At 50.1% G+C, this 25,295-nt stretch overlaps 2 protein-coding genes across 4 annotated transcripts in view; both read right to left on the bottom strand.

Annotated features, from left to right (window-relative positions):
* Positions 1-25,295, bottom strand: part of DIRAS1 (DIRAS family GTPase 1) — a 111,011-nt gene that overhangs the window by 25,552 nt on the left and 60,164 nt on the right. The window lies entirely within an intron of this gene.
* Positions 1-25,295, bottom strand: part of GNG7 (G protein subunit gamma 7) — an 82,846-nt gene that overhangs the window by 27,687 nt on the left and 29,864 nt on the right. For both annotated transcript variants that reach the window (XM_053372465.1, XM_053372464.1), the window contains one exon: positions 4,341-4,368. The gene's annotated coding sequence lies outside the window, so the exon portion shown is untranslated. The remainder of the gene's footprint in view (positions 1-4,340; positions 4,369-25,295) is intronic.

Below are 25,295 nucleotides of genomic sequence, written 5' to 3'. Positions count from 1 at the left end.
AATTTTAAATCTAAGGAAGCCATGTTGGGCCTTATCAATCTTAAACAAGACAAAAATGAGAATGAAGTGTGCAAATGTTTGTTATTTGAGAAAGGCTCCAAAGAGTCTACAGACCAATCTCCCTACTTAATGTGGATTATAAAATTTTTGCAAATATACTGGCTAATAGGCTAAAAAAGGTTTTATCTGAGTATATTCATAAAGACCAGGCAGGATTTCTGCCTGGAAGACATATGAAAGACAATATTAGAAATGTCGTGGATATTTTGAAAAGTTAGAAGCAAGAAAGAGTTGTAAAGCAATGTTAATGTTTATTGATGCTGAGAAAGCCTTTGACAATGTTTCTTGGAGTTTTATGTTACATAACTTAGAGAGTATGGGGAGAGGTCATGATTTTATAAATGGTATTAAAGCGATCTATCAAGAACAAAAAGCTAAAATTATTGTAAATAATGTGGTTTCAGAGGAAATTAGAATTGAGAAGTGAACCAGGCAAGGGTGCCCACTGTCCCCTCTGCTGTTTATCTCGGTACTGGAGGTCTTGTTCATCTTTTCTAATCATACTTAGCAAGTCAAAGGTATCACAGTAGGTTCGAAACAATACAAATTAAAAGCCTTTGCTGATGATTTGGTTCTGACATTACAAGATCCAGACTCCAGTGCAGTTAAAGCACTGGAGCTAATACATGAGTTTGGTCAGGTAGCAGGATTTAAATTAAACAAGAGCAAGACCAAAGTAATAGAGAAAAATCTGGATAATGAAGAAAGGAAAATATTACAAGAAAAAATGGGCCTAGATTTTGTGAAAAAAGAAATATTTTGGGGTGAACCTGTCTGGGAAAAAATTGCATCTGTATAAGGATAACTATGAGAAAATATGGAATGAAATTAAAAGAGATTTGGAGGTATGGTCTAACTTAAAATTGTCATTAATGGGCCGGATTTCTGTGATTAAGATGAATGTGCTGCCAAAGATGCTTTTTTTGTTTCAAGCCCTCCCAATTATAGACAATGTGAAATGTTTTAAAGAATGGGAAAAAGCTCTTTCTAGATTTTTCTGGCAGGGGAGGAAACCCAGAATTAAATACAAATTACTTACGGATTCTAAAGAAAGAGGGGGATTCTCTCTGCCAGACTTAAAAATCTATTTTGAAGCTACCGCACTTTGTTGGATTAAAGAATGGATGAAATTAGAAGATACAGATTTATTAGATTTGGGGGGATTTGATAATGTGTTTGGTTGGCATGCATATTTGTGGTATGATAAAGTAAAAGCCCATAAAGCATTTAAAAATCATATAATTAGGAAATTGTTGTATAATGTTTGGATAAAATACAAAGACCTTTTAGAAAGAAAGACACCCAGATGGCTTTCACCAATGGAGGCAAAGGCCCAGAAAAAAATAAATATGGATACCAAATGGTTGAGATATTATGACTTATTAATAGAGGAAGAGAAAGGTTATAAATTAAGACCATTTGAGCAAATTAAAGATAAGCTAAACTGGCTACATTATCACCAGATTAACGAATTGTATAAATTGGATAAGAAAAATGGTTTTGCCTTGGAAAAATCTAAGTTGGAGATGGAGTTGTTAGATACTGAAGGTAAAAACTTATCTAAAATGTACAAGCTTTTGCTGGAGTGGCATACGAAAGATGAACAAGTTAAATCGGTGATGATAGATTGGGCAAGAGATTTAGGACATAATATAATGTTTGAGGACTGGGAAAGATTGTGGAAGAAAGGAGTGAAGTTCACCCCATGTACTTTGTTAAAGGAAAATATTATGAAGATGATGTATAGATGGAATTTGACTCCTGTAAAATTAGCAAAGATGTATCATAATTGTGATAATACATGTTGGAAATGTAAAGAAAAAGAAGGAACATTCTTTCATATGTGGTGGACCTTCCCCAGGGTGAAAGACTTCTGGGAAAAGATTTATAATGAATTGAAAAAAATGTTGAAATATACATTTATAAAGAAACCAGAGGCCTTTCTTCTTGTAATAACAGGTTCGGAATTGCCCAAGAAAGATATTAATTTATTTTTGTATGCCACAACTGCGGCTCGTATTTTGTTAGCTAAAAAGTGGAAAACTCAAGAATTACCAACAGTAGAAGAATGGCAGATGAAGATGATGGATTTTATGGAGCTAGCCGATCTAACCGGAAAAGTCCGCGACCAGAAGGAGGAGGAACACCACGAAGAATGGAAGAAATTTAATGACTATTTCGCTACATTTGTTAAGCTAAAATAACTGGAAATAGCTTCCAGCTGCTTGCTCTTCTTTCAAAGGACTCCAGAAGAGCTCCTGAGATCCGCGGCAGCTCACGAGTAGACACTCGCCTTCAGAGCCTGTTGAAACTCCCAGCACGGAAACATCAAATGGATGCACGAAGAATGCTTGCCAAGCAGAAGTTGGCCGCATACAAAATTGGGCATTTCTCTGTCCCAGCAACTCCTCTAAGGACAACAATCGTTTCAAGGCAGAGACCAGAATGGGTTTTAAGGAAAGATAATATAAAAGAGACTGTTGATCCTCTGCAAGCAATTCAGATGGTATTGGATACACTTGGAATTCCTTATTACTAAAGAATGACTTTTAAAATGATATTTAAAAAAGCATTGTCAGGATCAGCTTTCATATTATGTAGACTGTCATATAAATCTATATCCAGGAATAAAATTGAGAATGTATTGAAGAAAAAGAATCTTGATGTAATTTGTTTACAGGAAACACATGTGGCCAAAAAACATAAACATATTTTGACAAATAAAAGGTTAGGGGTTGAGTTTATTAACTCAAATGTGAACAAAAAAAGGAGGGGTAGTGAACTATGTTAAGGAAAAATGGGAACCCAAACTAATCTGATTATTGTCCAAGTATTATAAAATTTTAGAAGATCAATTAACTCTGGTGTTATGCAAGGTCATGAACAGCATTTTGCGAGGAGGGAAGATACCAGACACTTGGAAGGAGGCACATATCATGATGATTCCCAAACCCGACACTGATAGATTGAATATAAAAAATTACAGACCCATATCACTACTAAACAATGATTACAAAATTTTTGCAGAAGTATTGGCAAATAGACTTAAAAAATAAATATAAAGGGCAGAAAAAATTGTCTACAAATGGTAAGGCTGAAATGACTGAGAATGTTAAAGATCCTATGACTTCTGACTCTGGCCATTTTTTCCCATATATAAGGGCGTGGCTGATTGTTCCATGAATGACCAGAGGGAAATCACACAAAATGATAGCCCACATTTTTTAATAAACACCTGCGCTCAATTCCCTGTAAATAAAGGAAGCGCTCCCTTTGCTTGGGCTGCAGGAAAACAATATTGGCCAGATGAGAAGGAAACATGATCCCTTAGAACTGAGTTAACAGAAATTTAATTTGACCAACTTCTATTGCTAGCTTTGGTGAATACTTGAATTGCTGAGTTTCTTATTTTTTTTAAAAAATCTAACCCTATTTTTAAAATCTACTCCTTACCCTTCCCTTCCTTTATTCAAATGGTAATTTAGCCAAAAGATGCAACATTTTAAATGGTATAAAAGATTTGCTGAGACATGAACTCTGCACATGCACAGAGGTTAGGTCAGCTTAAAACACACACACTAAATACATCAACAACAAACCAGACCCAACCACCAACCCATCCCCCAGGGTAATGGGAGAGGAGCTAGGTGCTGCTCCTTATATACTAGACCCAACAACTCAGCAGCGCCTGCTATGTTTCACAGCGGTAAAGCTGGGTCTCGTTATTTTGCTCTGGCCCTGGCCCCTTACAGACATACACATCGGGTGGAACAATGATGAACCTTTACATTTCAAGAAACCATTCAACACACTCTCCCTCCACCAGTTTGTCTCTCTCTCCCTGAGGGACTGCGCCTACACAGCTGGAGACTGCGCCTGCATGGAAACGTCCTCTGCTCCTCCCTTGCCAGTCCCCTCCTGGTTCTGGGAGACAAGTGGTGCAGGAGAGGGTGTCCCTTCCCTTGCTCCTCTTCCTCCAGCTCTGAAGCTTCCCTTGCCTCTGACTCTTGCCTCCGGGCTGCTACAGGTCTCCACAAATCGCTGCTCCCCTCTCCCGAGCCAGACCCCAGACCCCTTTCCCCTGATGCAAAACCATCCGTGTCTGCCCAGTCCCTGGATCCCCTTCACGGCCAGAGATCAGTCCATTAGGCACAGGCAAGAGAAAAAGGTCAATGTCACCAACCGCCACCTCCAAGACACCAGAGAGAAGGCAGCCCAGGAACAAGATCCCAATCCAAACCCCATTACAGAAGCCGCTCCACAGCCACCTGCAAACATACCTTTTCTTCCAACGTCCTTGGAACACACCTGAGAGGGAGACAGAGAAAGAGAGAGGAAAGGTTACATTTTTTATTTTCTTTCCCGAATGGGGATAAATATCAATCTCACACAGAGCTTTGCGGGGGGGGTGGAGAGACAGGAGGTTGCCCAAATGCCAGCAGGGGAGGGGGGGTCCCAAATTCTTTTACACACACTGGGGGGTGTGTGTGAGTTTGTATGATCAATCGAGCCTCAAAACAACCGTGAGGTGGGTTAGGCTGAGAGAGGCAGAGCCTGTGCTCAAGGGAGTTGAACCCAGTCTCCCAGTCCCAGCCTCTCCCTCTAAACACTTCTCCACTGGCACCTTTGGGGAAGGAGACGTGATCTCTAGCTCCACTTGGAGGGCAGGGTGTGGGGCAGCAGGGCCTTTTTGGTAGCAGGCCCCAAACCAGAGAATTCCCTTCCCTGGGATAGTGGTTGGCAAATGCTAATCTGTCACATGCTTTCAATGCTCTGATATGGGTGGCTGTCATTTATATACGCATATCAGAGTGCATGTACGTGCTGTTCTTTGTGTATGTGTTTTTGGCATATGTCTTATCTCGAGAAACAATGGCGTGTTTCTCCAGGGATGAAGCCACATGGGCAGAAACCACTTCCTTGGCCATTGAACCACTCCGTCCTCAGGAGCCTGTCTTTGCATGCAGGAGAAGCCCCTAACTCATCGAGAGCCTGAGACCCCTTGGCTCCCCTCACCTGGTTCAGCTGGCCAGTCAAAGCTGTTTCCTGGGACTGTGGCCACTGTCACCTGCTGACAGACTCTAGGAGCCGCAGGTGAGAGCTGAGTGCCGGGGGATGGGGGTGGCGAGGACCCAAGGTGGAAAAACCACCCCAGAAGGAGGACATGGCCCCCACCAGAGGTACTACCCTATCCTAACACCTCATACATCCCATAGACAGACAGACAGACAGACTTCTATAACTGGGTCCATTAAGCTCAGCCTGGCCCTGGCTGCTTGACCGACACCACCCCGAGGCATCAGGTGACTTCTTCAGAGCAGCTGCAAAGCACAAATTTTGCAGAGCCAAGAGGGGGGAGGGGGGAGCTGTTTCAGAGCAACTGACTGCCAAGCCAGGTGACTGCTTGGCAATGCTGTCCACACAGGGCTCCCTGGAGCATGAGACTCTCCACATAACAGCCTCTTGCTACCTTAGAGCAGCATGGTAGCATCTGTCCCCCCTTCCTTCTCTGCTTCCCTCACATTTCAGGTCCCTGGGCCCCTGCAAGGCAGAGAGAGGAGAGAGGCTCAGGAACCGCCCTGAGCCCTAGATACCTGCAGATTGCCCAGTCTCTCTCTGCCCCACGGTCTGAGTTTTGACTCAGGAGCAGCTCCTGAGAGCAAGAGGGGAAACCCACGCATGCTGTGCAGGAAGCTGTGAGGCAATGGCAGTGTGGGCAGTGGCTGAGAGACCCAGTGTGCTTTGGGTCCCCCCCCAAAACCCCCCACCCCCTGGCCCCACAGAGCAGACATTCTCCCCGTTCCTGAAATTCCTTTGCCAGGCGTCACTGGATGCAAACGCTTCACAACAAAAGGGATGACTCACAGGCAGGGGGTGGAGCTCAGAAGTGTGCCTGGCCTGCCTTGTAGGGAAGTCACTCTCTTTCTCCTTTGCAAGGCAAGGAGGGAGGGCGGGCGGGCAGGCAGGCTGCGGAAGCGCTTTCCTCTCCTCCCGAGCAAGCAGGGGGAAGCCCCTGCCCTGGTGCCTCGGGAAAAGAGCTGGGCGGAGCTGGGAGCGATAGCCCAGCTTTCCAGCAAGAAGCCACGGCTTAAGGTGGTCAGCGCATGTGGACTGGGATCTGCTGTGACAGGGAGCCAAGACTTTCTGGCGTCCCCTTCCTCACTGCCGGAGATGCCCACCAGAACACGTCTCCTTCATGGGAATCCAGAAGCTCCAGCTGAGGGGTCCCCCCCCCCGCCTTCTTTGGGTGGGGGCCATGGGCCCATTTGCCATCCTGAGGAAGCGCCTGGGCACCCGCCACAAAATGGCTGTTGATGTGGCAAGGCAGAAAACGGCTGCCACGTTTTCTAAGAAGGAAAAGAGACAGGCCACAAAATGGGCCTGCCCAGCCTACCCACCCCAAATGGAGCCAGATCAAGGGTCAGCAACCTTCAGCCGTGGGCCGGTCCACCTCAGACCATGCGGGGGGCCGGATTATATTTTGGGGGGAAAATTGAACGAATTCCTATGCCCCACAAATAACCCAGAGATGCATTTGAAATAAAAGCACACATTCTACTCATGTAAAAACACGCTGATTCCCGGACCGTCCGTGGGCCAGACTGAGAAGGCGATTGGGCCGGATCTGGTCCCCGGGCCTTAGGTTGCCTACCCCTGAGCCAGATGCTCCATCTGCTGTGCACAGGTGGGAAATCAGGCTCCCAATCCTGGCACCCAATTAAAGGCAGGCCTGTTTAGGGAGCAGGTGAGCTGCAGGCAAGGCTGAGACAGCGCAACAACCAGGAACTGAGCCGCTGGTTGATTGCTGAATGCGAGTGCAAGCCGAGGCCCTGTGGCTGTGAAAGCTGGAGAGGAGAAGCTCAGGTCTGGCATGGGCTCACCTGGAGCAACCTGATGCCACGCCAGACCACGGCTTCCCCTAGCCTTGGGCCACTGCCGCCGCCGCCACCTCCTCCTCTGCCCTGATTGGCCCCTCCAGCTTTGGGGCTGCTGCCATGAGACACTCAGGAACCCAGGGCAGAATGGCTCACGGTTCTGGGTAGAGCCTGGGGCTGTTTTGGCTGCTGTGGTGCCCTTTCAGGAGCCAGACTGAAAACCCCTCAGGGGATACTGCAGCATTCCACATGCCTGCATCCAATCATTTTTGCTCCTCACAAAGTTACAGGGCAGGGCAGGACATAAAGACTGCAAAGGCATGTGAATATTGGAAAAACACAGAGGAGTCTCTGGGTGGGGGGCAGCAGGCAGCCCTGGAAAATGGTGGCCCCGACCCACCTGGCACAGAGCAAAGGCCTTTGAGGACTGCCTATTCGGTTGCCCCAGGCGTGTCAAGGGAGGAGGGAGCGCAGCAGTGCCAGATGTTTTCCGATAAGCTGGAACAGAGCAGACCTGGGAGGGGGGGGGGGGGATCAGCCTGGGCAACATATGGAATTTTACTGCCCCAACGCCCTGAACTATTCCACACGGAAAGAGAGGAGGGATGCTGTGTTATTGCCGCCTGACCGATGGGAAAACAGATTCTGCAGCGCGAACCTTGAACCTCACCTGTGAATCCCCCCCCCCCCCGGCCAAGAACAACAAGGGGAGCGAAGGGGTTGGGCCAGCTCCTTGCCCTTCCCCAAAGGATCATTTAAGGCAGATTCAGCAACAAAAATGAAGCAATGCTCCTCCTCCTTGCTTGCCCTGCCTGCAAAATGTGCTTCAGCCCCCTTTCTCTCCACTGCATGCTTGCGAGACGGGAATGAGAGGCCAGACCCCAAGCAGGCCCACCAAGCCAAGGCTCCCGCCTCCAACTGTGGGCAGCCCTGGCTCATCGCAAGCCCCCCCCCCCCCAGTTGTTGGAGGATGGGGAGAATGTCCGAGAATACACATCTCACATCCTTTCTGAAGCTTGCTTTTGGGTTGAACGCACTTGCCAACTATATACTAAAAACAATATGCAACACAAATTACTGCAATGCCTCTGAAGACAGATTGGAAACTTCAGCTGCTGCAGAATTCAGCGGCCAGGCTTCTCACCAGGCAAGAAAGTTTGAGCATTTTGCACTGATCTGGCTGCACTGGCTACCAATTAGTTTTCTAATTCAAAGTGCTTCTTTTGACCTATAAAGCCCTAAACGGCTCAGGGCTGCAATACCTCAAGGACTGCCTCTCCCCATATGAACCGACTTGGACCCTGAAATCATCTTCTGAGGCCCTTCTTCACACGCCTCCTCCAGGTGAGGTCCGGAGGGCGGCAACATGAGAACAGGTCTTTTCTGCAGTGGCTCTCCATTTGTGGAATGCTCTCCCCAAAGAGGTTTGCCTGGCACCTTCATTATACATTTTTATGTGCCAGGAAAAAAACATTCCTCTTCTCCCAGATCTTTGGCTGATTAATATTCTACGACTTTTACATGTTTTTTGGGCGGGGAGGGGTATTGTTTTGTTTTGGCTTTAACTATTTATTTTGTGCTTTTATCCTGTATTTGTATTTTGTGAGACCTGAGATATTCAGATGAAGGGTGGTATTTAAATTGAATAAATACATAATAATAATAGCCTTCCACTAAGCGGCAGAGTGGCCTGAGTGTTGCTGCACCAAGGTAAACCCCAGACTCTGGGCAGAACCGCTGGATTCTCCACTGGCTGCAGGTATGGTGCAAATCTACGTTGCTCCTGCCGGGATGGGTGTAGGATGCTGCCTTAAACCAAGTAAGACCACTGGAGTCCACCCAGCAACGGCTCTCTGGGGTTTCAGAGTACGGCGGCCTCTGCCAGCCTTACCTGGAGGTGCTGAGGATTGAACTGGCATGCTGAGCAAGGTCTGCACCACCGACCTGCAGCTCATAAAACAAGATTCTAGTCATGTTTCTGGGTGAAAGGCTGATTTAAATACTGCAGGAAGCACAGCCTTATAGCAAGCTGGACAATGGGTCTGTCTAGCTTGGTGCTGTCTGCAGCAGATTCTCTTCCCAGTCCTGCCTGGAGACACCAGAGGCCTCCTGCATGCAGCTGACCAACAGATCTGGGGCCAGGCAGAGCTAAGCTGAGTCCCTCAAAAATTCGTTTGGGGCTGCCCATCACCTCCGCAGTCTTCTGGGCCAGTGCCTTGCTTAAAAACACCCCCCCACACACACACACACACCATGCTCTCATTTCTTGCAAGCTGAATTCCGTGCCCTATGCCCCCTTCCACCTTGCCACCCCCTTTCAACTGAATATACCGTACTTATGCAGGATCACTGGCTGCCTGCAAATGAAGCCCCATCTTCTGCAGCCAAGAGAGCAAGTCAAAACGTAGAGAAGCAAGGATTAAAAACACCACCACCACCACTGCTGGTGCCAGGCGATTGCTAATCCAATGGCACCCTCCTTTTTTAAAGCTGTTGAGATCTGTATCACTGATACTTGCTGATTAAGAAAAGAAGAAGAGAGAAAACAAGCAGAAAGGAGACAAGATATACAGACAGTCCAGCATTTTCTCACGAGCTCTGGAAACGTAATGACAGCCTTGGTGCAGCATGTGCTGAACAGACAGAGAGGAGCAGCAAGAGCGGAGGGGAGAAAAGCGCCAAGAGCCAGCCAAGGAGACAGGAGAGGAAGGTGCTGTCTGTCTCCAGCCACAATATCTGAGGGCAACCTCCGCTTTCTGCTCTCAGAGGAGAAGAAGCAGCAGCAAAGAGAAGGTTCCTCCGAGCAGCTGGCAGTGGAAAAAGATTGCAAGTTCTGGGCGGCTCAAGGTCTGCAAAGGGGCATCCTGCAGGAGGCACAGCAGCAGGCATCCCATAGCACACAGGCCCTATGCTGAGCGCTGCCCAAAGGGGCTCCATTGAGCACAGCTTCCTGGGTCCCCCACCGTGGTGTCCAGCCAGACGCCCGACCCGGGGGAAGCCAGCAAACGGGGCATGAGGGCAGCAGCAGCAGCAGCAGCAGCAGAACACGGCCCACTTGCACATCAGAGGCAGAGCACCTCCAAAGCAGAACATGGTGAGGCACAGGGAACTCTGCCACAGGATCGGGCCAAAGGGAGCTCCATCGAATCTGGCACCCTGCTTTTCTCAAGGTGTCCGGTCAGACGCAGCAACATGACAGAAGTTTGTAAGATCATACAGGGAGTGGAGGAAGCAGAGAGAGAAAAGTTTTCTTGTAATGCTGCAACTTGGCGACACCCTGAACATCAGAAGATTCAGGGCGGATAAACTTCTTTGCACAGCACAGTTAAACTGTGGAACTCCCTGCCACAGGAGGCAGCGATGGCCACCACTGGGATGGCTTTAAAAGAGGATTAGTCAAACTTATGGAGAAAAAGGCTACCAGTGGCAGTCAGGATGTGCTCTGCTCTCACAGTTCTGAGAATGGCTCTCAGGCTCATGTCCATTTTGCTGGCTTCCTGCAGGGCTGGGAGAGACTCCCTCCCTGAGACCCAGGCACTGAGGCACTGCTGTCAGCCAGAGTAGGCCATGCTGAGCAAGAGGGACACATTGACCTGCCCTGCCTGTGTTTCCATGATCCATGACAGAGCTCAGGGAGGTGGTTGGCATCCGCCTGTCTCAAGAGACAAAGGAGTGTGCCTCCAGCGGTGAAGCCAAATCGCTGTCTGAGCAGCACCAAAGTGACCTCCTTGGGGCACCAGCCTGGGCCGTGTGACTGGGGGTCCTGGGCTGCCCAGACGACAAGACCCCCCTCTCAGCCTTGGCACCCGCCTAGCTGCAGGAACTGCCTTGAGTGATCAGTGGTGAGAGAAAGAATGGGGCAGTTGCCCTTCTGGGCTGAGACACCCTGTAGGGTCCTGGGGGCTCTTGCTCCCTGCTCCACAAATCTCAAAAGTCCCATAGCAAGGGAAGACACAGAAATCACTGGAGACAATAGCCCCTTTCTTTCTTTCCCCCCCATCTCCCCCCCCCCGCGCCACAAAGAAAGCAAAAGAAAGAGGGATTTGCGCAGGGCACAGCTGCCCAAGAGCATTTCTGTCCTTTCTGCAGCTTTGTACGAGAACATTCAAGAAGGTTGGGGGCTGCAGTGGGGAGGCCATGGTGGCCGTGTGGTGACGCAGGAGAGAAAACCACGTCACCCACCTGCACCCGCTAAGCTGGGGAGCCCTGGGATGCCCACGCAGCCAACGCAGCTTGGCAAGGGGTTCCCCATAGCGACAGCATCACCCTATCACCAGCGTGGAAAAGGACAGGCGTGAGTCACACAAGACGCTATCTCTCTTGCACACACTCGGTGCCTCTCGCACATTCCACAGGGCCCTGCGCTTCCACCCACCCTGCAAGCGGAGCAGCCCCTTCCTCTGTCCTGGGGTGAAGGGTCCCCAGCAGCCCCCAGACCCTGCAGAGGGCCAAAGGAGCCAGTCCTGATGGCTGCTGGGAGTCAGAGGCAGCGAATGCCTCCGAATGAGACCGGCTGCTGGGGACTGCAAGGGGGGGGGCTGCTGCTTTCGCACTCAAGTCGTGCTTGGGGGCTTCTTCTGGTTGGCCAGTGTGGCTCTCCTTAGGGCTCTGGGGCTCCTCCTGCCTGACCTTAGCAACTCACGATCATCCAGGTCTCTTTGGACCATGCAGAGTGAACAGGCAGCCACTGGTTGCCTCTGTTTCCTCAGCCCAGGGCAGATCCACTGGTCCACCTGGCTGCTCCAGGCTAGCTCTTCCCCACCAACCTTTCGGGGGAGTTGAGGTGACCAGAGGCTACTGGATGGCTGGATGGAAAAAAAGGGTGCAATGATTTAGATCTAGCAGAGTCAGAAGTAGCCTCACACTTGGCACTTCGGAGGAGCCTCCATCCGTGATGACACACCAGGGCACCTCCAAAAGGATGGGAGGAAGGCACAGGGCTGCACCTTGCTCCTCATATGCAAATTTATGCATAACTTTGGAGTAAGCTTGTGTCAATCAGTTGGAAACCTTCTTGTTCATCCCCCCTCCCTTAGGAGGTTGAGGGCTCTCCTTCCTTGGAGGTTTTTAAGCAGAAGTCGGGTGCTCATCGGTCTGGGATGCTTCAGCTGAGATTCCTGCATTGCAGGGGGTTGGACTAGATGACCCTCGGGGTCCCTTCCAACTCTACTATTCTATGATCTTCTCTGCCAGGAGAAATGCAGGCCCCACCACCTTCAAAGGAAATCATTGCATTTTTATCCCTCCTTTTTCCTCCAAGGGGCTTGAAGTGGAGTGTGTGGTTCTCCCCATCCTCATTTAATCCTCACAACAGCCCTGTGAGGTAGGTTAGGCTGAGAGGCAGGGACTGACCCCCCCCCCGGCAGTCCAGAACAGCAGTGGGGAAAACACACACAAAAAGGTCTCTCTTGGGAGATTGTGGCCTCTCCTTCCTTGGAGGTTTTTAAGCAGAAGTTGGGTGGCCACCTGTCATGGATGCTTTAGCTGAGATTCCTGCATTGCAGGGGGTTGGACTAGATGACCCTCGGGGTCCCTTCCAACTCTGTGATTCTATGTATTGGTATGCCAGGAATGCAAGAGAGAGAGAGAGAGAGAGAGAGAGAGAGAGAGAGAGAGACGCCTTCCCTGTTCAGGAAAAGTGAAACTCACCTTTACAGGAAAGTTCACTAATGATTCAACTGAACTGCCACAATGAGAACTAATTGCGACCAAGAGAGAAAGAAAGAGAAACTCCATCCTGGAGCAACTGGAAAAGAATGCAGCCCTCCTTTCTGGATATTCAATAAACACACAAGACGTTTGAAAAAATAAGATATACTATTCATGTTATTGAATTGTAGATTTCAACAGAAGTAGCTCATAAAGTTCAACGAAAAAAGTAGAAGACCCAGTGGATCAGTTCATTCTCTAATCTGTTTACGCATAAGGTCCGTATATGTGAAAGTGTCTATTCCACCTGTCGGTTCATAAAGTCCAACATCCACGTGAAAGGTTGTTACAGTTCCACAGAATCCTTTCATCAGTAGTACAAACTCATATATGATATCACAGGACGGTGGATCGAATGATTCTGAAGCACCTTAGCCTTAACGGAAAGCAGAGCAGATGGAGTTCCGCATTGACTGATGTTTTTAATTAATCACATTCTTTCATTTTATGTAACTGGCAGGTGGAAAATTGGAAGTTTGTCTTCTGTAATTCTTACTAACGGTTTGCTTTTCTCTCTCTTTTCTCTCCTCACGTGAATTGCTCCTTGTTCTTTCCCTCTTCTGTTTCTTTTCTTTGTTTTGCATCTTTGGTAGCTGAAATGTTATTGTCTCATGGGGAAATCTCAATTAAAAAATCTTATTTGTGGGGAAAGAGTGCCTCCTGGATTGGCAAAGCAGAAGAGCAAGAAACAGACCCTAACCCAAAAAGGAATCCCTTCCGACGCTTGGCACAACTAGCCAGGAGAGCAGAGGAGAGGCTGAGTCACTCAGGAGACAAAGCAGACGCAAACATATATGGATGGCACATGGCAGGCACAGCTCCACCCCGCACCCCCACCCCATCTCCGCGCATGGCAAAGTAAGCCCCTGCAGAGAGACATGAGGGAGATTGCAAAGGAAGGATCTGGCCAGAGGGAGGCTCTCTGCCGCCCAAGCAGGCAGCAAGTGGAAGAGGGTTTGTGCGCAAGGGCCCTCCTCACCTGGCTAGCTGCTTAGGGACATGCTGGCCTTTGCCTGGTTGGCAAGATACTCTCAGTGAGGAGGGGGCCTCCTGCCTTTAAATGTAACCCAACAGGGAGGACACGCAGAGACAGAGACTCCCGCTCACCTGCAAAAGGTCATGCATCTCCTTCACTGGAGGTTTTTAAGCCACCTGCCAAGGAGTCTTCTGTTGTGACTGCTGCACTGCAGGGGTTTGGGGGCACCATTCTAATAGAATCCTAGAATTGTAGAGTGGGAAGGGACCGCGAGGGCCATCTAATCCAACCCCGTGATGCAAAAATCTTTTGCTCAAAGCACAGCCTTGGGATTTAGAGTCTCGACTTATATATAGGTGGGGCGGAACAACCTTTTCACAAAGGAAAGGTGAGAGACGGAGGCAAACACAATCCGACGTCTAAGGGCTCATCCAAACCTCCTTTTGCAGGCACAAGTCCGCACTGCCAATCGCCATGTCTGAGTGGTGGTTTTGTTTTTGTTTTTCGTTAACGGGAACATGCATATTTTGCCACTGAACCGGAGCAAACAGCAGCCCGTGTTGAATCTGATTGCTGTTTGCTCTGATTCAGTGGCAAAAGTCTGAATGAGCCCTAAGGCGGGTGCTTGCATGGAAGAGACCCCGGGTTCAATTCCTGCCAGAGTCTCCCGCTAGGCCTGGGAATGTCCCCTGGCTGAACCAAGAAGGCTGGGATCTTGCTTTCTCTTTAGGGGAACCAGAGGAAGAGCTTTGCCTGCAAGTTCTGTCCCCAGAGGCATCTCCAGGGCAGGCTGGGAAACTGCCCTGCCCGGAAACCCACCAGTGTTTCTCAACCTCGGCTCCCCAGGTGTGGTTAGACTACAATTCCCAACACCCCTGCTAGCTATGGATGATGGGAATTGCAGTCCAGCAACACCTGGGGACCCACGATTGAGAAACACTGAGGGTGGGGGGCAGTACAGTGCTAGATGGCCCACTGTCTTACTCGGCATATGTTCCTATTTAAAGCAAGGCGTTAATCAGAACCTAGCCGTTGCTGCCGGTCAGTGCACACATACCTGAGAAAGAAGGTCTGACACCAGAGACGTGCAGCATACAGACGTCTTGCTTTTAGGCACAGATTGTGTATGTATAAATACAATGATATTTGGAAAGCATTTATAAAAAGCAGAAATACTTGCTAACAAGTTTATACACATCAGAATAATTGCACTACTTCTGTCTATACCCATGCATTGTATTGCAGTTTCAAGCACTTTTTCTGGAGGGTTTTCCACCTCCTTCACGTTTCTCCACTGAACATTTTCAATAAAATATAAATATTGTGATGGCCAATCCCCCGAAGGATTGCCGCTGTCGTGGATCTGAAAGGGAGAGAGCCGTGGCTGGCAGTCAGCGCAGACAAAACTGAGCAAGAAGGTCTGAAACCAGAGACATAATGCAGCTTCTGCCTTGTCCAACAGCCGGTAGCTACCGAATCAGAATTGCTAGGCAAACGGGACCAAAGGTAACTCTGGACACTCCTTTTGATCCTGCCCAGGTCAAAGGACAAACAAGGAGAGCAGCCTTGCAGTGCTGACAGGGCAGGGTTCATCCTGCAAACATGCAGCAGAGCAGAGGAGGACCCAGGAGAGAGTAGGAGAAGCTGGCACCGGGCCTGCAAACAGAGCCGTCTGCCGAGCACAGCCTGAGGCATCAGCCTGGTGCTGAGGCCAGAACCTCAGGCAGCATCGTCACCAAAAAAATATTAATTTTGCTTCTTTGGAGGGGAGAGCAGTGCAGAATGGAGGCAGCGAGAAGCAAACTGGCAAAAGAGCCATTGAAGGAAAAAGCAGAGGGGGTGCCAGCACCAGCCACAGGCGAAGAGGCAGCGAGAGAGCAGGAGGCATGTTGCACAGGCAGAGACAGCATTCCTGGGCAGGCAGGACTATCTTCTCAGGGACTCTGCCAGGCCATGCCCAGTGCCAAGAGCGGAGGATTGCAGCTGCCTTGTAAAGGGCTGTTCCATCCGCAATGCTGCCTAGCTCCTGGAAAGAGGCAGACACCAATAGAACCGTTCCAGCCTGTCCTCCATGCACCCAGCATTCCTTTGAAAATTGCAAAAGAAGAAAAAAGGTTATTTGCCTCCTGAGAGTCAGCCAGGAAAAGGGGGCCTTGCAAAATATCTGGCGGAGAGAAATACTCCTCGGGGGTCTCTCCCAACCTTGCCGTCTTCTGCATGCTGAGCAAGTGCTATGCAGTTTCCCCCTCCTCTCCCAGATGCAGATGTGAAGAGCTGGGAAGGGAGAGTCCCCTGCTCAGAAAGGCACTTGTCACCTTCTCTCAGGGACCTCCTGGGCCACAGATGGCAGCTGATAGAGCCACGTCTGCAGAGCAGCCGAGGCAGCTGGGGAGAAGCAAATGTCCCTTCCTCTTATCAAGCCCTTAATCAGCTCTGCCAACAAAGCGCCTGGAAAATGTCAACCAAAGAGGAGGGGAGGAAGTGGCAGCAAAGCTTTGCCCTGTCCCTTGTGGCATCGAGCAGGATGCTGGCAGGAGCTCTCCGGAGAGTGCCCCCAGGCCCCACCCTGGGACCCCCGTGAACACAGAGGTGCTCTGCGTCCAAGCTCAAGGCTCAGAGAGACCACTGACCAGACTAGCTCCACAGTTACCATCAAAATTATTCAATCCCCATTGCAAGTTTGGTTTATTATCAACATTTACAGTACAGACTTTCAGCAGCTTGCAATGAGCAAATCAAAGAAAAGCAATTGAACTAGCTCAATGCAATGGATGCTTCTAGTGGTTTCCCCAAATTCAGCTGAAAATATAACTGTGTAAGCCTGTAAATGTCAATAATAAACCCAATTTGCAATGGGAGTTGCATAAGTTTGATTGCAACTGTATATTGCTTTTGCGCTGTTGGGCAGCAGCTGTCCATAGGCAGCAGGTTCGATTCCTGGTGCCTCCGAGTAGTAATAATCATGACCATAAACATTTTATTATTCATACCCCACCCATCTGGCTGGATTTTCCAGGTAGGGGTCAGGGAGGAAAGCCTCCCTCCAGAGTCCCTGGGGATGCACAGCTGCCAGTCGGGGGTGGAAGGAGCACTGTGCCGCACAGAAGAGCTTGCCTTTCTCACAGGCTGCACTTGGCTTGCTGGATGCCAACAAAAGGGAGGAAAGGCACCAGCAAGGCGGGGAGAGGTGGAGATCAAAGAGCTTCTCTTGGGAGCCAGGAGCAGGAGCTCTCTCTCGCGGCCTCTCTCTCTCTCTCACACGCAGGCAGCTGAGCCAGACTCCCCCTGGCAGGCAGACATGACAGGGTGTGCTCAGCACCGACCGTACAGACACACGGCATGTGTGCAGTTTGCTTGGCCTGGAAAGAATGAGATAGGTGCAGCCCAGCCCCCAGGAGGGCCAGGCGCTGCCTCACGAGGGGGGGGGGACGGAGGCGGCAGCGTGAGCACCAAGACCGGCAGAGATCCAGCGAGGCCTGCTGGAGACTGGCAGGCTTGTCCTGGGGAGAAGGAGAGCAGCCTTCCCCAACCGGGGGCCCTCCGGATGTTTCTGAGAAGAGCTCCTTTGCCACAAGGGGCTTCCCCTCCTTGCGGAAAGACGTGCAGCTCCAAGCTGCTTGGGGGAGGCGTGGGCAGCCGAGGGCGGGCGATAAGGAGGCCCCCCAGCACCTTTGCACACAAGGCAGGAGAGAAGCCAGGCTCTGCAGAGGCGCCAGACACACACAGGCTGCTTCTGTCCCAAGAGATGCCCAGGCCACACAAAACCCTAGAACCCTAGAATTGTAGAGTAGGAGGGAACCCCAAGAGTCATCTAGTCCAACCCCCTGCAAGGCACAAATCCCTGAGAGATGGCCACCCAACCTCTGCTTAAAAGCCTCCAAGGAAGGAGAGTCTTCCACCTCTGGAGGGAAGTTCTTCCTGAGGGTGAGTCAGAATCTCCTTTCTTGTGACACGAAGCCATGGGTTGCAGTCCTACCCTCCTGAGCAGGAGAAAACAAGCTGGCTCCCTCTTCTATGGGACAGCCCTTGAGATATTTGAAGATGGCATTCGTATCTCCTCTCAGTCTTCTCTTCAGCAGGCTAAACATACCCAGCTCCTTCAGGCATCAGTCTGCTTGCGCAGCCAGTGAGGCAGCACCCTGCACTGCTCTGGTCGTGGAGACGGAACGAGGAGAATCCCCCGCCCATCCCGCACGGTGTCAGGATCAGGCCTTAAGTGTGGCTGCAAGTGCCCCTGTGAGACCATCAAGCAGGCGCAGTCTCCACTGCCAGAGACACTCCTCTTGGAGCGAGCCTCGCAAGGGAGGGTGGTGCCTGGGCCAGGGCTCCTCCCTCCTTCCGTTTGTCCTGCGGTTTCCAGGCATGGGCAACAGAGGTTCTTCCGTCCCAGGAAAGCCTGCCGTCTGCGGCAAAATTAGAACAAGTGTTGATGTGCAGAAAACCCGTTGGGTGTGTGCTGGGCAAAAGATGCCTGCATTGCAGGGGGTTGGACTAGATGACCCTCAGAGCCCCTTCCAACTCTATGATTCTACGTTCTGATTCAGCAGTGAACGGTGGGTTTTCCCAGAGGGGAAAAACCTCATGAGACAAAGAGAAGTGTGGGTGAGCCCTAAGGACCTAGGCATCCAAACAGACTGGCCCTACACATGGATGCAAGAAGAGCCTGGCTGCTGGGTGAGGCTGTCCTCACAGCGGCCAACCAGGTCCCCAAGATGAGAAACCAGCAAGCAGAATCTGAGCACAAGGACAACTCTCTCCTCCTGTGGTTTCCAGCAACGGGCATTCAGAAGCGTGGCTGCCTCTGACTGTGGAAGAAGAGTACAGCCATCCTGGCTAGGAGCCCTCCATGGGCTCCATGAACCCCTCTTTTAAAGTCATCCAAGCTGGCGGCCATCACTGCCTCCTGTGGCCGGGAGTTCCACAGTTAAACTCTGCGCTGCGTGAACAAGGGCACTCTGTCCTGATTCTCCCAGCATTCAGCTCCATTGGGTGCCGATGAATTCTAGCATTGGGGTGTGTGCTTTTCTCCACCCGCTTTCTCCATGCTGTGCGTAACTTGAAAGACTTCTGTTGTGTTTCCTCTTACTGGCCTGTGCTCTGACCTTGAAAGCCCCAGGCATTGCCGGTTCGAGTGTATGTTATACGTGCGAGTGTTCTGAACTGCTTTTACGCATTTTTATGACATTGCAAAGCGCTTTGGGAGGCCTTGTGGGAAGCACTTCACAAATGCTGCCGACAAATGGCCTGAAGGTGGCTTGGGTGGTTAGAGAATCATAGAATAGAATCATAGAATCATAGAGTTGGAAGAGACCACTAGGGCCATCGAGTCCAACCCCGTGCCAAGCAGGAAACACCATCAGAGCACTCCTGACATATGGTTGTCAAGCCTCTGCTTAAAGACCTCCAAAGAAGGAGACTCCACCACACTCCTTGGCAGCAAATTCCACTGTCAAACAGCTCTTACTGTCAGGAAGTTCTTCCTAATGTTTAGGTGGAATCTTCTTTCCTGCAGTTTGGATCCATTGCTCCGTGTCCGCTTCTCTGGAGCAGCAGAAAACAACCTTTCTCCCTCCTCTATGTGACATCCTTTTATATATTTGAACATGGCTATCATATCACCCCTTAACCTCCTCTTCTCCAGGCTAAACATGCCCAGCTCCCTTAGCCGTTCCTCATAAGGCATCGTTTCCAGGCCTTTGACCATTTTGGTTGCCCTCCTCTGGACACGTTCCAGTTTGTCAGTGTCCTTCTTGAACTGTGGTGCCCAGAACTGGACACAGTACTCCAGGTGAGGTCTGACCAGAGCAGAATACAGTGCCACTATTACTTCCCTTGATCTAGATGCTATACTCCTATTGATGCAGCCCAGAATTGCATTGGCTTTTTTAGCTGCTGCGTCACACTGTTGGCTCATGTCTAGTTTGTGGTCAACCAAGACTCCTAGATCCTTTTCACATGTACTGCTCTCAAGCCAGGTGTCACCCATCTTGTATTTGTGCCTATCATTTTTTTTGCCCAAGTGCAATACTTTACATTTCTCCCTGTTAAAATTCATCTTGTTTGTTTTGGCCCAGTTCTCCAATCTGTCAAGGTCATTCTGAAGTGTGATCCTGTCCTCTGGGGTGTTAGCCACCCCTCCCAGTTTGGTGTCATCTGCAAATTTGATCAGGATGCCCTTGAGTCCGTCATCCAAGTCGTTGATAAAGATGTTGAATAAGACCGGGCCCAAGACAGAACCCTGTGGCACCCCACTAGTCACTCTTCTCCAGGATGAAGAGGAACCATTGATGAGCACCCTTTGGGTTCGGTCAGTCAGCCAGTTACAAATCCACTGAGTGGTAGCATAGTCAAGACCGCATTTTACCAGCTTCTTTACAAGAATATCATGGGGCACCTTGTCAAATGCCTTGCTGAAATCAAGGTAGGCTACATCCACTGCGTTCCCTTCATCTACCAGGCTTGTAATTCTGTCAAAAAACGAGATCAGGTTAGTCTGACATGACTTATTTTTCAGAAATCCATGCTGACTATTGGTGATCACAGCATTCCTTTCTAGCTGCTCACAGACTGTTTGCTTAATGATCTGCTCCAGAATCTTCCCTGGTATTGATGTCAGACTGACTGGGCGGTAATTATTTGGGTCCTCTCTTTTCCCCTTTTTGAAAATAGGGACAACATTTGCCCTCCTCCAGTCTGCTGGGACTTCGCCTGTTCTCCAGGAATTCTCAAAGATGACTGCCAGTGGTTCTGAAATCACATCTGCCAGTTCTCTTAATACTCTTGGATGCAGTTCATCTGGCCCTGGAGACTTGAATACATCTAGACTAGCCAAGTATTCTTGTACTATCTCCTTAGTTATTCTGGGCTGTGTTTCCTCTGCTGAATCATTTGCTCCAAATTCTTCAGGTCGGGCATTGTTTTCCTTATCGGAGAAGACTGAGGCAAAGAAGGCATTGAGGAGTTCAGCCCTTTCTGTGTCCCCTGTTTGCATTTCACCATCTTCTCCTCTGAGTGACCCCACTGTTTCTTTGTTCTTCCTTTTGCTACGAACATACCCATAAAAGCCTTTTTTGTTGCTTTTAACCTCTCTAGCAAGCCTGAGTTCATTCTGTGCTTTAGCTTTTCTGACTTTGTGTCTACACGTGCTGGCTATTTGTTTGAATTCCTCTTTGGTGGTTCCCCCCTTTTCCATTTTTTGTACACATCCTTTTTTAATCTTAACTCAGTTAAAAGTTCTTTAGATAGCCACCCTGGCTTTTTTAGGCACCTTCCACCTTCCATGTTTCCGACTCATTGGTATTGCCTGAAGTTGTGCTTTTACTATCTCCCTCTTAAAAAACTGCCAGCCATCATGAACTCCCTTTCCTTTTAGTATTACTGTCCATAGGATCTCACCCAGCACTTCCCTAAGTTTTATGAAGTCGGCTTTCTTAAAGTCAAGAAATTGAGTCCTAGTATGCTTGGCTGCTCCTTTCCGCTGTATAGTAAACTTCAGAAGAGCATGATCATTTGCGCCTAATGATCCTTCCACTTCTACCCCACTAACCAGGTCATCAACATTGGTTAGGACCAGATCTAAAATGGCTGTTCCTCTTGTTGCTTCTCCCACTTTCTGGACAATGAAGTTGTCTGCAAGGCCAGTGAGGAATCTGTTTGACCTTTTGCTCTTGGCTGAGTTTGACATCCAACAAATATCCGGGTAATTGAAGTCCCCCATTACTACTATCTCCCTTCCTTTTGCATGCTTGGCCATCTGTTCCAGGAAGGCATCATCTATGTCCTCCGTTTGGCTTGGGGATCTATAGTAAACTCCCACAATGAGGTCACTGTTATTCTTCTCTCCCTTAATTTTTACCCAAATGCTCTCACTTTGGCTTTGAGGTTCTAAATCTTGGATTTCTTCACAGGTATACACATCCCTGACATATAATGCCACTCCTCCTCCTTTCTTGTCTGGTCTGTTTCTCTGAAATAGATTGTATCCCTCCATTATTACATTCCAATCGTGGGCCTTATCCCACCAGGTTTCAGTGATGCCTATTATGTCATATTTAGTTTGCTGTACCAAGAGCTCAAGCTCATCTTGTTTATTTCCCATGCTTTGCGCATTAGTGTACAGACATTGAAGTCCATTAATCATTCCCCCGTGTCTCTTATTTAAGGATTTTTTCCTCTCACCACTAGGTCTGCGTGCTGTTTGCTCCATTTGGTCTATGACATTTGGATGATCATCTTCATCAATTGATAGACTCCTACCTTCGGGAGCACTGTCTCCCTCCCCCACATTAGTCAGTTTAAAGCCCTCCTGATGAGGTTTCTGAGATTTTTTGCCAAAACATTCCTCCCAACCGTTGTGAGGTGCAGCCCATCGCTTGCCAGAAGTCCATCTTCAAGAAACTGCAGTCCGTGATCTAAGAATCCAAACCGTTCCTGTTTACACCATTTGCGAAGCCAGCTGTTCACTTCCACTATTTTTCCCTCTCTCCCTGGGCCACGTCGTTCAACTGGGAGGACAGATGAGATGACAATTTGTGCATTTAATTGCTTCAATTTCCTGCCCAGAGCCTCGTAGTCTCTCTTTGAACCAAGAGGAAGGGGTATTTGTCAGTGGGTTTTATGGTGGAGCTGATGATGCCAAGGTTGCAGGTTCGAGCCCCATGCAGGAAAGCTGCATAGTCCTGCATTGCAGGGGTTGGGCTGGATGGCCCTGGGGGTCCCTTCTAACCCTACCATTCTGTGATTCTTGTGCAGCTCCACTTTTGCAGAGGGAGCCTCAGCCTTGCCTCGGCACTGCTGCAGGCCTGGCTGGATGCTTGAGGTTTTCTAAGAAATGTTTCCTTCCAGCTTGCTGGCTGCAGGATTGTGGGAGGGTGGGCAGCAGAGGCTCAAAGGTGGCAGCCGGGGAAGCCTTCAAGGAAAGCTGAGGGAACGGGATGTCCTGGAATAGCTCCGGAGCAGAAAGCTGCTGCTCCTGAACTTACACGACCTCAGGGAAGCTACAGCAAGGCTGGCACAGAGAAAGGGAGGAGGTCAGCAAGGAACAGCCAGGAAGCCACTGCTGGAAGTGGGGGGGGGAGCAGCTTTGGGGGCTCCCCCACCCCACCCTTGTCCCCAGCTGACTGTTCCTGCCCTGGAAGAACAGGCCAAAGGGTTCCTCTAGATCAGAACTGGCACAGCAGGAGCGGCCGCTGGGAAGGGACTGCTCCAGGCACATGGAAGAAGGCAAGTTCAGAAAACACCACGGAGACGATTCCCAAAAGGCCAAAAAGGTACCAAGGCCTCCACAACGAGGCACAAGGAGTACAGGGGGTCTTCCACCAGCTCCCCTCCTCCTGGCTGAAGAAAATGAAACAACACTTTGTCCAAAGAGCAGAACTCCCAACGCTCCAACCACGGGCTCTGAATCAGACGGTATTTTGGGCTTCCAAGTCAAACCCACACCCAAAAAGCAGCCATGGCAATGGGCTTAGGGAAGGGGGGGTGAGACTCACTTATTAGCAAAAAGGGATGATGAGGCATCGTAGGCGCTGGCAGTGAGGGGGGGCTGCGTGGAACAGACGGAAGAGGGGAGCAGATGGGGATTTTCAAACCATTTCTGGAAGGTATTTTTAAAGAAAGTGCACGCACAGAATGCAGTTTTTGGAAGCAGGAATAGATGTCCCTCTCCAGCGAGGGTGGAGAAGAACGCCGCCCTTTTCCAGGGCAGGGGCAAGAGGAACCCTTGCCGGGAATCTCCCCCTGGAAAACCTCTTCCCCAGGCGAATGGGAGAAGTGGTGTCTCCAGCCTCCTTGGGTCAAACGGGAACTGGGAGGGCATCCTCTCAAGGCCCCGCCATCCATGCAGTCGCAAGGCCAGACCCACGGATTGTCAATGACACTGCAAAAGGGGTGGGCAAACTCTTCCTCCCTGGCTCTGGGTCCCCCTTGCCCAGGCAAGTTGGGGCTCTTCTTTCTTCCCAAACTGGCGAAGGCCAAGCCTGGCATGGCCGCAAAAGAGCTGCAGCTGCTCCGCACCACTTTTTGTTTTGGGGGACCTGCTCCACTTCCTTCTGCAAAGGGAAAGCGGAGGAAGAGGAGGAGGCTGGTTGGCAGCAGCAGCCGGAGGACGGACTCAGCCCCCAGTACTGCCACTCACCCCCTCGCCTTGGCCCGGCAGGGCACACAGCAGGCACCATCCGCCGCCACCCCCTGCAAAGGGGAATGAGGCCCCTGCTAGAACAATGCCTCTCCTGGAAGAGGAGGCACCTCCATCCAGAAGGGGGGCAAAGCGAGGGGCTCCTGGGACCCTTGCAGTTGCTGGGAGCTGGGGGGCAGAGGGGGCTTGGGGTCAGGATCACCTTGACCACTAGTGGGGAGGCAACCATGCCATCTATCCTGGCTGCTGACCTGTAACGCCTTGCACCGCTCAGGACCACAATCCCTCCAGCTGCTGTGGTGCTGCCAGGATTGTGGTCCTCTTTGGGGCCAGCAGGTCAGCCTCGTCCTCCCAGATATCAAAGGCTGGCCTGGCAAATGACATGCTCAGAGGCACTCTTTACACAGGCCAAGGGCGAAAACAACAAAGCGCTGTGAAACAAGCCAGGGCCAAAGTCAAGGAAGGGCAACACCCGCCACGTAGTGAGCAGAGCTGCTTTTCAAGCCCTGTCTCCTTAATTCTCAGTGGCCCACCTAGTCCAGCATCCTGTTCTCTCGGAAGCCAAATACCCCTAAGGACTAGGGGTCCACATAGACTGCCTCTGGAGCTGGAGGTTCCTTAAGAGCATAGGAAGAGGCTCCTGGATCTGGCCAATGGCCCACCCAGTCCAGCCTCCTGTTCTCACAGCAGCCAACCACATGCCTATTTTGGGAAACCCCTAAGAATGATTTGAGCCCAAGAGGAACTCTCCCCTCCTGGGGTTTTGGGCAACTGGGATTCGGAAGAATTGCTGACTCTGACCACGGAAGGAAGAGCATTGCCTTTGTGGCCTAATCCTCTTTTAAAGCCATCCAGGTTGTCGGCCATCAATTGCCTCTTGTGGCAGGGAGTTCCAGAGTTCAAATATGCACTGCCCAGCTGAAGACGAAGAGAAAGATGGGCACTGTGAAAGATGGGCTCCACCTTGAAGGATATGCAACAAAGAGGAGTAGTCCCAGCCCTGCTAAGAAGGCTCCACTGATCTGATCAGGGGGCAACAGCCAAGTTTCCCAAGGGGAGAAGCTAGGAACTTCACATGAGCCCGCTGGTGGAACGTGCCCCACCAACCTCTCCCTGCCCTTCCCAGAGTATGGAAGTGGTCAGCTAAATTGCATCCCATGTGCAGGCCACAACCCAGGCTGTCAAGAGCACTCAATGACCCCATTGCACCATGCAACATACGCATAGCTAAGCTCAGTGCTAGAAATCCCCCAGGCGCCAGGCACATTTTGTGACTGGTGCAGGTCCAGTTGTGACCACGCCAGATGCCTGGTCGGCGACTGACGTCTCCCTCTGGCTGCCCCTCCAGCTTTCTTAAGCAGGTCAACAGAAGAGCTCACTGATTGCATTTTTTCTCCAGGGAGTCCATGGTTCACATCCTTCCTCAGTTAATCCCTACAAGGACCCTGTGAGATAGGTGAAGAGGCTGCGACTTACTCCAAGATCACCCAGTGAGCATCAGGATGGAGGGGTGATTCAAACCATGATTTCCCAGGTCCTC

This window comes from Podarcis raffonei, chromosome 18 (assembly GCF_027172205.1).
Source record: "Podarcis raffonei isolate rPodRaf1 chromosome 18, rPodRaf1.pri, whole genome shotgun sequence".
NCBI classification, from domain to species: Eukaryota; Metazoa; Chordata; class Lepidosauria; order Squamata; family Lacertidae; genus Podarcis; species Podarcis raffonei.
This window is presented reverse-complemented; position numbering and strand designations above follow the sequence as displayed.